Source organism: Cupressus sempervirens, chromosome 11 (assembly GCF_028749045.1).
Source record: "Cupressus sempervirens isolate cs-2001-9-10 chromosome 11, ASM2874904v1, whole genome shotgun sequence".
Taxonomy (NCBI): domain Eukaryota; kingdom Viridiplantae; phylum Streptophyta; class Pinopsida; order Cupressales; family Cupressaceae; genus Cupressus; species Cupressus sempervirens.
The window spans coordinates 23,171,986-23,185,953 of NC_143128.1; the positions used below are offsets into that span (position 1 = coordinate 23,171,986).

Sequence of the window (13,968 nt, forward strand, 5' to 3'; positions counted from 1 at the left end):
TATATGTTATGTCTTTTATGCTAGTTAATGCTTTGTTTTCTTAATAGATTAGTATTACTTGCTAACATATTTCTCATATACACTCCCATCCTTTTCACGAATGACACACTTATCATTTTCCATCAACACCTTGTAACCATTTTGAATGAGTTGTTCAACACTCATCAAATTGTGCTTCATAATTGGGGCAAAATATACATTATGTATCTCCTTCCCACCTTGCTTAGTGCTGACCATGATAGATCTCTTGCCCACAATTGGAATGGTTCTATTATTTTCCATCTTAATTTTATACTTGAAACTCATATACAAGAAAACCTAACTCGTCGAGAGCATGTGTAAACAAGAAAATGTTAGTTGCACATATATATCAAGGATTCAAATTAAAGGAAAAATAACTAATTATATGCTTAAGTTTGACAACTTAATGCAACCGAAAAGAAAAGTTCTCATGTAATCTCAAAGAAGCTCAACAAGGGCACCCATAAGAGGCCTTGTTGGTGTGCTCAAGATGAGGAATCCCAACTATAAACACAACTATAGATGAATCCCATGATTAGATGAATGATCAATGATATGAAACTATGCTAAGATAAATGGAGAATACTTTAAGCAATGGCTATGAAAGCAACCATGCTTGAAAGCATTCAAAGGATGTGAAGATGGATGCAAGTAATCAAACTAACAATGAAAATCTAGAATGAGAATGCAATATCTAAGACTAGAAAGAAAACAACTACCAAAGGTTAGTTCTAAGCATAAAAAGCTTGAAAATCTTTTAAAGGTCTAAAACTAAACTAGCATGATAACAATGCAATGGAGGAGATTATGAATGCTTGAAACAAGAGCTCTATTTATAGGATTGAGAGAGGCTTTGGAGAGGTGCCATCTATGTGGCATCCACATAGATGCCACAATGGAGATACATGGGCTAAGGAGACAAGTCATGCAAAGGTCAACATAAGTCTTTTTGGTGAACCTTGGAGAAAGGAAATGGGACAAGTGTGTAAGAGTGTAAGAGGCTTTTTGGATAAATTAATAAAAGGGAGACTTTCTTGGATTTTGAGTTTCTTACACATGTGTTAACAAAAACTTAGGGACTAAAAGGTTCTTAGGAAGGTGTCTAAGATAATTAAGTGGGATTAACTAGTGGGTAGGCTTAGAAGGATGAGAGTGTTGGGTGATAGACTAGGTTTTAGGTGTGATTATGGTTAAATCAAATAGAATTTAATTTTATCATAAGATTATAGAATTTAATAAAGTGGAGGGAATTAAATAAATTAAAATTTATTTAAAAGGAGATTTATGGAGCACTATGCATTAATTACATTTAACACATTAGAGAGGATGCATTTAAATTAAATTTAAACATTTTACGAAAGTGAAACTATTTAATTAAATAAGTAGAGGAACATGAAAAAATATAATTAATTAATTAATAAATAATTACAGTGTCAAGGGAGATATTAAATCATTTAATATAGTGTTTAGGACAATTTTAAGTGTCTACAAATCTTTTATCAATAAAAGAGAATAAACTTTCATTGCCACTCATGTGGTTGCTACAACCGTTGTCTAATTACCATACCTCAAGGCTGCCTTCTTCACTAATGTTACACATGATGAAGGTTGTGGGATTGTTTTCATTTCCCATGTTCACATCAACCACATCTTTCTTTTTTGTCTTGACTCATGATCAACCTTCTTCTTCTAGCATTCACTTGCATAATTTCCAAACTTATGACAATAGTAGCATTCTACATTTCTCTTATTGGAGTTATAATTCTTCTTACCTCCTCTAGAGTTTTTTTGAGAGGTGTTTGCTCCCTCTTGATTTCTTTATCATCCTGAGATTTCTACATCTGCATTCCTTTAACCATTACTTCCATGACCTCTACTTCTTAAGCCTCTACCAAAGCCATTTCTTCCTCTCCTCTACCTCTTGAATTATCTTGAGCCTTAAAAAACAATTCTTAGGAAGTTGTTGATTATCTATTGATCCAATGCTCATGGGTTTGATGAGTTCCCATCAATGCATCTCTAGTCAATGTTGTAAGGTCCTTTACTTCCTCAATGGTCATTAGAAGATTGTCATATCTCTAAGGTAAACTCCTCAATATCTTTTACACAATCCTTTTATCTTCATACTCTTCTCTATTTGATTTGAGTTGGTTTATCAAAGTGGAGATTCATGAGCTGAATTTTGCAATAGGTTCATTTTGCTTCACTTGAAGATTCTCAAACTCCTTTCTCATCATTTGTAGCTTCAATACTCTAACCTTATCATTCCCCTTGAAGTTTTTCTCAAGGATATCCTATGATTCCTTTGAGTAATTTTTTGTTGCAATCTTGGAAAAAATAGTCTCTGTCATTGTTCTCTTATTTAGACTTAAGGCTTTTGCATTCTTTCTTCTTAACTTCTTTAACTGATTCTTTTCAGCATTTGTGAGGACAACATGTTGTGTTGGGTAGATAACATCATTAAACACATTTATAACCAACTCTCACAAATCATTAGCAATTAGTATGGTTCTCATCTTCTTTTCCCATGTATCATAATTATGTCCAATAAAGGATGGTGGCTGTTACCATATCTTTCCTACATCTCCTACCATTTCAAATACCCAAGAAACAAATGCTCTAACTCACTATGGATGTGGGGCCTCAAAGCTCTGATACCATGTTAGAAATACAACTTTACAACATAAAGAAAGTCTCAGGCATGCATTTGATGTCAAATGATAGGTAGTGGTTGCCAAGTAAACTTGGCATGTTAAGGAGCCAAGTGGGAGTAAGCTTAGTAGTAGTGTATGCTGAGTTACTCAAAAAAAATGGGAATTGAGTGTACTTAGTAACCAAATAAAGCTGGAGCTTAGTAGACTCAACACATAACTAATACAAATATTGAGTGGACTTGGTCGACAAAGGATTTGAGTAATCTTGATAAGACTCGATAGTAAGGGACCAAGTCAGCTTGATAATAAAAGTGAGTGGAACTTGGTAGAACCTATTGTGACCCAGTAGAAATAGTAGAACAAGAACTGATTGAGTAAGCATAAGGAGAGCTCGGTTAACATGTGATCCAAGTGTGTCAATACCAGACTTTCTATCTAGTTTAATCCATCATTAAAACATACAGAAGATAACAACAAAACTTGCAAATTTGAACTCAAATAATTAATGCAACATGCATAATAAATAGAAAGGAGACAAAAAAGAGCTAAAACAACTAGATCGACTAATGTGCCTATTTTCTTGCTTTCTATTCATATATGATTCAACTGGATACAAATCTAGGAGCATAGGGCTTCAACAAAAGATAAAATACTTTAACCTACAACTTCTACTTGAAATATAAACTTGCAACACTTGAAGACTGCATATAATAATGCCTAAAGGAATCAATGCTTCACAAGACAAACAAAAACAAACTCATAGAGAACAAGGAGAACAAAGACTATGTTGTTGCAGCTTTTGTCTCCTTCCAGTTCCTTCTAATCTTTGAACTCTTTGCACTTTCTCTAATTTGTTGATTATCTTTTTTCTCTCTGGAATGAATGAGATGTCTTTCCTTTTTTGTCTTGCATCAAAACCTTTCCCACTCTTTTAGATTTTCAAACTCACCTATTAACTTAATTGTCTTGATAGGGTAGGTGGGTGTGTGGCTCCAGAGACAACTAACCATTTTGTTTGACAATGTTGTGCAAGATTGCAATAATTTGTTTGATTAGTTCCATCTATGAAATCTATCTACAATCAATATAGGTATTGGGATAGGCGTATGGCTTAGTATTAAAATTTGGGTCACTGGCATTGATCTTATGAGAAGGAGATTAAGCCACCTGATTATCATGCTAAGACTCCCTTGATGTAGTTTTATGCCTAACTTGATAATATAATAGAAAATGTATCTAAGATGGCTATTTCTTATCATTATAATGGTGTACTTCAAGACTATGAGTTTCTAAAAGGTGGATGGTATTTTTTATTGAAAGGTAGCCAAACTTAAATTGAAGTATTATGAAGAGTTAGACTCAACAATGGAAAATTTTCTTCTGGAGAATAAATCATTTGAAGTTGATGTTATAAAGATGTCATTCCTAGAACTATCATCGATATCTTCAGAGAAAATTATTTGGGATCGATCATTTGCAAAAATAAGATGAAAACCTAGAAAGAAGTGTCAAAATAACACTAGTTTCTAATATAAAGGAAATTTATTTTGAATGTCAAATTAGGAAGTTTTCTCACATCCTTTAAATTGTTACTAATCCTATACTGGAAAAACTAGTTGTGCATCATGTTGTGATTTCTGTATCTATATGGAAATAGTATTGGACAAAGATCTTCATTCATTTCATTTTAATGTTGACATTCAATTATTCAAGATGACTTTTGTGATCTAATTATGCCTAGACCTCTAGATAATTTAGCATCATAATGCCTAGAAAAAGTATCTCATGGATACTGATGGAAGTTGTGTATAAGAGATGTCATTTTTTTGGCTCAGAGAATGCTTCCTTCAAAACTCAAGAAGATTGACCTTCATTGGAGAAACTTATATCAATGATGTTATGTGCAGATAATTATTTATCCTTGAGTATTAGATTTATCTAATATTTGTAGTATTTCTCTTATATTTATTTCTATACATACTATAAAGGGTTATTTGCTTTGATTTTTTCCTTTGTGTTTGAGGATGTTTTTCCATGAAAAGAAGATTAGTACATTAGGAATGTTACCAAATATTGTGTCGGACTCAATCTTATGATAGTATCTCCAAAGAAGTTTTGATCTAGAGTTCATTAGTCATCTAATGATTAGACTAGATAAAATGAGGCTCTTGAAGCAAATTGTAGATGCCTAAAATTGTCTCAAAAACTATATTAATTTAATATTCCCTTTGACATTATAATTAATTAATTATATTTTGTCATATTATTCTACTTATTTATTTAAATTTATTTAATTAAATAGGTTCATTTCCTAATGTATTTAAATTTAATTTAAATGCTTTTCCCCTGTAATGTATTAAATTTATTTAATGCATAGTGCTCGATAAATCCCCTTTTAAATAAATTATATTTATTTAATTCCCTCCATTTCATTAAATTCTCTAATCCTATGATTAAATTAAATCATATTTAATTTAGTCTTAAGCCTATCCTATAACCTAGTTGACACCCATCACTCTCATCCTTCTAAGCCTACCCACTACTTAATCCCACTTATTTATCCTAAACTCCTTGCTAAAATCATTTGAGCTCCTATGTGTTTGCTCACACATGTGTGAGAAACCCTTCACACCTTTCACACCCTTCACACCTTTCGCACCTCTTAAACCTTTGTCCTCCACTCTTTCCCTTAAGGTTGCTCACACATGTGCGAGAAAACTTTGAATGTTGACCTTTGCATGGCTTGTCTCTTTAGCCCATGTGTCTCCCTTGTGGCACCTATGTGGATGCCACATGGATGCCACCTCCCCAAGGCCTCTCTCAAACCTATAAATAGAGCCCTTGTCTCAAGCATTTCTCCATCTCCATTATTTGCATTGTTATCATGCTAGTATGATTATAGAGCTTTTTAAAGATTTTATACTTAGAACTAACCTTTTAGTTGTTTGCATTACTTAGATTTCTAGTTTGCATTAGTTTTCATGGTAGTATGATGTTTTAGGTTTCTTTCTTGCATTACACTTCCATCTCATATCTAGAATCCTTTGAGGATTGGCTCATTCATAGCCATTTCTTGAAGGTATTCTCCATTCATCTTAGCATAGACTCATTTCATGTGGCATTTTCATTAACAAGGGATTCAATAGTTGTGTTTGAGAGAGCACATCTACATCCCTCAGACTTGAGCACACCAATAAGGCCTCTTATGGGCACCCTTGTTGAGCTGCTTTGAGGTTATGTGAGGACTTTTATTTGTGGTTGCATAAGTTGTTAAACTTAAGTTGATTTTAGTTCTATTTACATTGGTTTCTAATCTTTCATATGCACATGTTACAACTAATGTTTTCTTGTTTATGTGTGCTCTTGACAGATTAGGTTTTTGCATATACAAAAATATCTTTGATGATTGAGATTATGAGTATCCTTATCTATAAAGAGGGATTTTGACATTCCATTAGAGTAAACCTTGGAAAAAGAGAGGAAGTAGATAGAAAATATGCTTTAGTCAAACTTTTGATGATCTTGGTTGTATTGATTCAAAGGTAATAGGCCATGTCAAAATTGATTCTCCAGTAATTAGAAACTATAACAATTAAAATACTATGAATCATGGGATAAAGTTTCATGTATGTAGGCTGGAAGACCTTATGCTATCAAGATACCTATTGAACTAAGGAAGCATGACATGACTTGCTACCATGAGGTGAAAAGGATGATAGAATATTAAGAGGGAGTCTAATGCTTCATAGAAGAGAACCTTGTACTAAGAGGTCAAAAAATTGAGATCAAACTCCAATGTAGTTTTGACACTTTATTAGTAACCTTGACAAGGAGGTCAAAAGGTTAGTGTTTCTTCGTAAAGAATAATTTCCAAGTGCAATTCTTTCTATTAAATTATTTTTATGAGAGATAAGTTTGAGGTGAAAACCTTATTCTTTGATACATTTCATGGTGGATGTCATGACAACCCCACATGATAGTATCAGTGGTGAATTCATGTGAACTTTTGATGTCATGTATGTATGATTGTGCCCCCTATGTACATCATGAGGAAGTGATGACTTCCAAATTGTTGATGCATAGTGTCATGATTGGCACCTCCAAATCGTTCCCACCCTTTAGGCCTACCACACCTCCATGCACACCCCCATAGTAGCCACTCCATTTTTCCTTATTTATGGTGTTGAACCTATCTTACCCATTGAAATTGAGCTCCCTTCCCACAGAATCTCTCTCAAGAATCTGATGTCTAAAGAAGAATATAAATTTTCTCTCTTGCAAGAGCTACAACTCCTCGATGAAAGATTCCTTAATACCCTAAACCACCTCTGCATGTACCAAAATCACCTATAGCTTTAGTTTCACAAAAAAGTCAGACCTCGAAATTTGAGGTGGGTGACTTAGTTTTGTAGCATAACATGAGGAATCTCCAAAACCATGAAAAGAAAGGAAAATTTGAAGGTAATTGGCTTGGTCCATTTATCATTACAACCAAATACGGTTTTGGGGCATATCAAATTGCCACTTTAGAGGGAGATTTTCTCCCTGAGCCTATAAATATCCAACATCATAAGTGGTTCTATACTTGAGTCTTGCAGTTCCTGTATAGTGTTGTTATAGTCCCACAAAAATACAAAAAAAAAAGAAAATAAAAAAACTCCAAAAACATTTGTAAAATGTTCCTGAAGAAATGCCTAAAAAGAAGAAAAAGTTCTTGAAAAAAGTATTTTGGTCCATTATCTATAAGGCTCATCTCACTTCACTACATTCCACCATTTTATCTCATTTTTGTGCAAAAGTCCTATTTTCAATAGACCTCTAGTCTACGAGGCATTTTTTTGTCGAGTCCTTGTACCAATCCCATTACGCTAAGTTTTTCCCACAAGAGTGATTGCAACAAAATTTACACAAATTTACCTTTGAGACTTAATGATTCAAGAATATTGTTCTTCTTACAACCCTTGCCCAATAACATTTGTGATAAACAACATCAGACACACAAACTTTCATAGGATGAATCCTTCCTATACATGGTCATCAAACACTCACCTTTAGGCCTTAAATATTCTTGGTAGGAAATGTGGATTGAATGACTACTTGATGATGCCATTTCTTTTTGCTTGATTTCATTTTGTGTGTTATTAGAAGCCTTTTATGGTGTACCTTGATCTTCCATATTTTGGTATCACCTGAATAGCTCTCATTGAGTATACGTTTTATTTGTGATATGATCTATTTTTTGATGCTTTAGTACATATGTGTCAATTTCAAGTTATTTTGGTGCATTGTACATTGGGGGCAATGGGTTAGTACACTTACCACCAAAGATCCCTAAAAAGACTTTGGGTGTGCCTAGACCTCTCCAAGGTGTATATGACATTTTTTCCATCATGACAATGCAAACTACACTTATTATCCTAAAGTATCCATTGTGTTGAGAGTCTAGTCCACACAAAGGAACCATGTCATTTATGCTTCTATAGCATATAATGCCTAACTCTTTTTGCAAAATCAAACTAGGGTGTGCTCTCCCATATAAACACAACTGAATCCCTCAGTATCATGTAGTTAGAATTTATGTAGCTAGGATTTCATTATTCCCTACTTAAGACAAAGGTTTTTTTTATCCCCCCCCCCTATGCTAAGCTTTGTGATTCCTACAAGTGAATATTTAACACATGTACATTCATTAGGTTCATGTTACTCAAATTTTGCACATGTGTAAAATTTAAGTATAAAGACAAGGAAAATACATGAATGCCATTCATTTCACAAAAGAATGTCCTTATAATATTCATTTCTCGAATATATAACTAATATATACAATCTTCATTTTTACATAGAATGGAATGAATATAAAATGTTGGAATGAAAATTCTCACACAATCCGTGAGTCTGACTAATGTCTTTCATACATATTGAAAATAAGAAAAATACAACACAGGAAGATAGAGTTAGAGGTAACCAGTCATTTCCTTTCAGCCTTTGACTGGTTAAATGACCTTCGATGATGCTCTTGGTACAACCCTTGATCTGGTAGATTCTGGTCCCCATTCTCCTACATGAGAAAATAAAATGGAGTTAGATCTCAAAAAGATCTAAGTAATGACTGAGTACCTACAACTACATACCCACACATGCAATATTCTTCTCATTCTGAATACATATTAGAAACAAAAATTGTCTTCTAAGTGCTCAAATGACAAAAAGGCATAAACTATAATATTCTAATATGAAGAAGCTTGGAATCATAAGAGTAGTTTCATGAGTGTCATGAGCCCATGCTTGAACCTCATGAAATACCATTTTTAAGAAGAGAATGAGTTTCTGAAAAATAAAAAATAGAGTAAGGGTTATGAAGAGCATGAGGGAATTGATCAAGCCAAGAAATTAGGGTCATTTTCATAGGATATCATTCCACACATCCTCAATTTATATGGTTGCACAAAAAAAGCACATGACTTTGAAATTCATGCTCCTAATGCGACATTTGAAGACCCTTTTATGAGTGCTAAAGGAATCAAACAGGTCAAGTCAGTGGGTTTCTCACTTGACATGGAGTGCCTATACTGATGCTTCAAACTCTGTTAGTTAAATAACTTACATGAAATTTCCCCTCTTCTAGCAATTTTTTGTATAATTAATATGCTAAATTATGTTGATCAAGGAACTATTGTAAACAATGGTGTTAATGGTAGTCTTTCTACTTGCACAAAGGGTGGTACATGTATAGAAGCAAGTGAAATTCAAAGTGATTTTAATTTGAATTATGTTGAAGACAGGATTCTATCTTCTGAATTCATGGTTGGGCTTCTAATAACATTGTAGACACCTAAAAATCCTTTAGAAAATAAAGTATTTTTATTTTTTGAAAAATTCCTGATGACATCATCATTAATTAATTAATTAATTATTTAATTAATTAATTAATTAATTTTTATGCCATTAAATCTCTTTATCTTAATTAAAAATATTTAATTAAGGAATCCCTCCCAAAAATGTTTAAATCTTATTTAAACATTATTTCCTTATTTATTAATTATTTAATTAATAAATTGACCAAAAATCCTAAAATAAATAAAAAATTTATTTTTTGCCCAAAACTTGGCCAATTTCCTTATGACCAATAACCTCTTCCAAAATCTTCTAATCCTTCTTTAATTTTGATTAAAGGCTAATCCCATCATTTCCTACCCCTAATCCCAACTCAAAATATTTAATTAAGATTAAATATTAATCCTCATGTTTATTAAAAAAGTTTTAATAAATATCTCCTCAACCCAAACCTTTGAAATAAATAAAACTTTATATATTTCCTAAAAATCTAATTTATCCTCATCCTAAGAAGTTCTAGACTCTTCTAGAAAGTCTTCATCCTCATCCTAGGAAGTTCTAGACTATTCTAGAAAGTCTTTATCCTCATCCAAAGTCTAGACTCTTCTAGAAGATGTCTTTAAACCTAATCCTAATCCCCTCCTAACCTTGTCACATTCCCTAAACATGGGTTAAGAATTACTAACCCAAGCCAAAGTTAACAAATATCTCCTCCTTCACCCACCCTCATTAAATGCCATCCACTTGCCTATCCCTAAGCTAATCCTAAACCATCCTAATCCATCCTCTAATCATTTGCACAAGCCTAAGCAAGCTTAAAACCTTCCTAATCAAGTCCAAGTCGAATTTTCTCTCATCACCCTCAAAATATCTCAACCATAAAACTTTATGAAGTCCACTAGGTCATAAATGACTCTTACAAGCCCTTTTATTGCTCTTACAAGTCATTATGAGGGTCTTTATGAAGATTTTATCCCTTGAGCCTCCTTTGTTGACTCATCCTTCCCCTTTTATCCATCCTCTCACCATGTGACATGTGTCACTCCTTGATTGGTTGTAAGGAAGCACAATCCATGTGCTCTCCTCTCATGCAATCTAAGCCCTCCATGAGCTTTTTCCCATCCTTGCATCTTAGCCCTCAATCCCTCAAGCCTCTTGCCTATAAATTGGATCCTTCCCCTTTGCAAAATAACACAATCCATGAAGTAAAGTTATAATGCTATTTTGAGAGCCAAATCCATACTAAAGCCATCTATCCACACCAAAAATCCACCATCATCCATTGAAGCCTTTGGAAGCATATTGAGCATACATCCTATCCATTTAGATAAAGCCACTCAACAAGAGAGCTTCTTATTGAGAGAGTCCATTAATGGCTCATATTCTCAATTGAGAGCTCATCTTAGTCTATCTTGAAGTTTATGAATTTTGTTTAGTTTGTAGAAGCTTTATTTAAATTTGGTTTCTATTAGCATACTAACATTGCTCATATACAAACATCACCAATTTTTGTGAGTCTATCCAAGATACACAATCCATTCGGGCTAATTGGAATTGGCTTATCTATGTGGACTTTTTGCTATGGCTAGCTATGGTTGTTCATTTAATTTTTGGACCATAACATTTTTTTGCATGTTGGTTGGTGTTGGAGAGTCATCATTCATTAGACTACAACACCATTTATTGATGATAATGCTCCTTTTGATTAGAAAATAGCTTGGCTTTCAATTTTTTATATGTGCATACCAATAGGAATTGCCATTGGTTATGTATATGGAGGGCTGGTAGGAAACCTATTGAATTGGTGTGTGGCATTTTGGGTAAAGGCTATTCTCATGCTTCCATTTGTTGTGTTTGGATTTATCAGTCAACCCATAAAATTGAAAGGTTTTGGATCTTCCAATAAATTGAAGGAATTATTAGATCCCATGGAGACTGGTTAAAGAGATTATGAAGACATGTTGTTTTTGGATCATTCTGATTAGCATCTAAAAGGAGTGTCAAAATCAGGATCAAAAAATATCAACAGACAAGCGAAAGTGAATGTGAAGAAAAAACAAAGCTTATTGACAAGGTTAAAGACACTTCATGAGCAACTAGAAGTTGTGTGGAATGATTTGAAGATACTCTTTCTTGATAATGTCTATGCGATCAATATTCTAGAGGTTACATAGCCTATAATTTTGCGATTGAGGCTTATTAATATTGCGAGATCTAAAGCTGCTACCGACTGACCCACATTAAAAGGGAGTACAAAATCACAAGTTTTGAGGCCTAATGTAGTATCTTAGTTTTGCCAAGTGGCTTTCAAATGTCCATCTCATACTCTAAGGACAACAAGATACTCTCAAGATTTTCAATCCAATAATTTCTATTCAGGACTTTCAAAATTTACATCAATTTGTATTGAAACTTCAAAATAAGTTGGAAAACATGGTCAATTTCAGCTATGACACAAGATGTGACATTGTAGTCCAAGGTGACAAAGAAATGTTTTTTTTTAAATGTTGAAATTGGAAGTGTTCCTGTAGGAAGGATTGTGTTAGGGCTCTTTGGTGAGGATGTACCACAAACTGTAGAGAACTTATGTGCATTATGTATAGGTTTGATTAAGATATGGACTCATCTTCAAATTAGATTTGTCTTTGGGCAACTTATGTGTAAGAAGCTAGTGTAGAGTTACTAGTTGAATTTTTTGGCCAAATAAATTGGTAGGGGAGAAAGGATTTGGATACAAAGGATCTTCATTTCACCATATTATAAAAGACTTTATGATTTAGGGTGGAGACTTTGAAAAAGGTAATGGTAGAGGGGATAGAAAGCCCCACACAAAGTTTACATTCCTAATTGAGGATTCTTAGTTTTGGGTCGAAGAGGAGGGGTGCTCAAACCTTAAGCTGCAACATTACATGCATAGTAAACCCAGAAACAATAGATAATCATTTCAAGAACGAGTGTCCCTACAACATATATTTTGCTGGAAAAAAACAATCCAAAATATCATAAAATACAAATGCTTATAATGGCTGTAAGGAAGATCAATGAAAACAAATATTCTAAGAGATTGAAGCTATAGCATTGGAGCTTGGAAACTGTAAAAATTTTCAAAGCAACAACTAAAAAATATTTCAAGCTACCTTTGTACGGTGGCTTCAAGATTTTGAAACTCACAAACCCTTCAAAAAAGGCTTCTTTTAAAAACCAGTAAATCCTTCATGGAAGCACAAGGCATTAGAAAATCCAGTGAATTCATGGTGGCATGCAGAAGGATTGAAACCCTCAACTTTTCTAGATGCTTCACTGACAATGCAATGTGAAAATGCAAAAAATGAAAAGTGCCTTAGGGTATTCAAGTTTTTTCTCATGCCCTTTTCTATTTTGGTATAAAATTTGAAGGCCATAGGCATTTGATGGGATTTTAATCCCTTTCTACATATTTACCTTTGTTGAATGCATAGAGGGGGGTGGGTTTATGTTATGCTTTGGGTTTATAAGGGTTTCTTTTGTGTTTATTTTCTTTTGCATTAAGTCTAAAATTGTAAAGGAAAACTATTTTAATGATAACCTTTATAAATCATTAAATGTTTTTCCTATTTTAAATGTAAAAGAAAGGTAAGTAAGTTGACTCCATGATTTATGGTCTTTAAGAGAGTCAGATTCAAACACTAGGAATTATTCTAGAAGGGAATATAGGTTTTTTGGGTCAGATTTAACTTTTCCTTGGTAGTTGGAGAGTATTTATTGGCTATTAGAGTGTTTTTAGGGTAGTTGTGAATGAATCATTGGGTTCTTTATGGGTTAGTGGAGTTTTCCCAGGGGTAGGACTTAATTTTATGAGTTATTAAGTCCTTGTTTATTCGACCCAAGGGGTTGAGATTGTACTTAGTGATTTTTACAACTCATTTTTTAGAAGAGTTCTGATTATGTAGAGAAGTGGATGTGACTTCTATTTTGAATCCTTATTCTTTTTTGCAAAATTTGTAATTCATCTTGGGAAATTCAATATAGGTGACAGAATTGTGTTCATGTTATTTTGGAATTACTTGTTAAGCCTTCTTTCTTCCTGTAGTTTTCTATGTGTATCAAAATGATTTGATGAAGTAATTTGTGAGCTTTTATTGTTCCTTATTAGTTTGTCTCATTTCAGCACCTGGGTGTAGGAAAGTAAGTCTACCTGCAGGTTGTAGTTTGTGTTTCAAAACCTTATTAAAAATCATTTATGCAGATCTTTATAGAAAGATGTGTTTTTTGCATGTACTCCAAGTAGCTGTCTGATCCTTCTCTATTAAGTGTGTTTAAGTTTTCCATATCTTTTTGGTGTATCACCATCTCCTAGTTTAGGTTCATTTTCAGCAATTTCTTCCCTTTTCCTTGAAGTTTAAGTTAGGATCTTGGACATATCACTGAATATCCAATAGGAGCTGGCCTAGAATCTAGAGGTCTCATTTCATTTGCATAT

At 33.4% G+C, this 13,968-nt stretch overlaps 1 pseudogene; it reads left to right on the forward strand.

Moving 5' to 3' along the window:
* Positions 1–11,712, forward strand: part of LOC149528042 (putative sphingolipid transporter spinster homolog 2 pseudogene) — a 45,640-nt pseudogene extending 33,928 nt beyond the window's left edge.
* Positions 11,713–13,968: the final 2,256 nt, after the last annotated feature.